The following is a 1,635-nucleotide window of genomic DNA, read 5'->3' as shown; positions in this document are numbered from 1 at the left end:
GAGCCACATCTTCATTTCTTAAGGTATTTTATTCTCCTGATATGTTTGAGGAGCTACAATAATGTAATATGGTTTTGTAACTGATCGAACATGTATACACAGGGTATTAATTCATGGATCAGTGTCCAACTGCAGTTCTCTTACAACAGATTTTAGAACTCTATTCTTGATCTTGACTGTTTAGTGTTAATTTACTAATAACTTGGGACATAATCATGGTAATTAAGTAGAGGTAATTAAGCAGGCGTCCTCAAACTACAGCCCACAGGCCACATGTGGCCCGCCCAGGACATTTATCTGGCCTGCCAGGTATTTTTGCCGCCTCTGCCTGTCCTGCTTAGCAGCCGACTCATCCTGGGGCCTTCAGTCTGGCCCTCCAGTGGTCTGAGGAACAGTGAACTGGCCCCCTGTTTAAAAAGTTTGAGGACCCCTGGCTTAAAGGATACTTCCTATGACAGAGGACAGAGACATGATTCAAAATGATCGTAATAGTTTAGAAGGATAGGCTAAAACCAGTAAGGTGAAATTTAAAAGGGTTGAATATAAAGCTCTGCCTTTGACCTCTAAAATCAGTTGAGGAAAGAATGTGAGGGTTCTCTTAGAAGGATGATCGTTGGATGTAGGCCCACCCAGATAATCCAGGACGATCTCATTTTGAGACTTTTAACTATGTCTGCAAAGCCTCCTTTTCTGAATACAGCCACAGTCATAGATTCCAGGGATTTGAAATGGATATTTTGGGGTGGGGGCACCCCACTACCTTTGTAGTGTAGTTCACTACAAAAAGAACTTGCAGGCATCATTTGCATGGCTTTGCGTCCCTTGTTCCTTTCCTTCTCACAGCCTGCTGCTATGGCTCAGGGTCACCTCAGTACTGCCTGTTTGGTTTTGAGAGGTAGGGGAGGGCTAAATGTTCAGAGAGCAAGAATGGCCAGGTGGGGGTCAGACTGGTTATGAAGGGGTCTGTGGAACCAAAAACCCAGGCTTTGGGGCTGCCCCAGCCTCCCTCTAGCTTCACATGTTCCTTTGTCAATCGTATCATTTCCTTTAGCTGCTAAAAACTCTGTGGTGTCATCTCCCCATGGTTTCAAAGCTCCTGCCTGTTTTTCGGTCCTCAGATTTGATCCTCAATCTCTCTATTCCAGCCACACTGGCCTTCCTGAGTCAAAAAGGCCTTGTTCTTGAGCAAGCCAAGCTCATTTTTTTTTTTTTTTGAGACAGAGCCTCAAGCTATCCCCCTGGGTAGAGTGCTATGGCATCACAGCTCACAGCAACCTCTAACTCCTGAGCTCAAGCGAGTCTCCTGCCTCAGCCTCCCAAGTAGCTGGGACCACAGGCGCCCGCAACAACGCCAGGCTATTTTTTGGTTGCAGCTGTCATTGTTGTTTGGCAGGCCCAGGCTGGATTTGAACCTGCCACCTTGGGTGTATGTGGCTGGTGCCTTAGCCACTTGAGCCACAGGCACTGAGCTGCCAAGCTCATTCTTGCCTCTGAATCATTACACTGGCTGTTGCTTTAACTGAAACACTGTTCCTTTGACTCAGTTCACACCTCTCTGACCACAGCTAGGAAGGGTTCCCCACTTTTAAAGCATTCATATGATTAGGATGGACTCACGTGGATAATCTCTCCATC

Source organism: Otolemur garnettii, unplaced genomic scaffold, assembly GCF_000181295.1.
Source record: "Otolemur garnettii isolate 467f Iridium unplaced genomic scaffold, OtoGar3 scaffold00060, whole genome shotgun sequence".
In the NCBI taxonomy this organism is placed as follows: Eukaryota; Metazoa; Chordata; class Mammalia; order Primates; family Galagidae; genus Otolemur; species Otolemur garnettii.
This window is presented reverse-complemented; position numbering follows the sequence as displayed.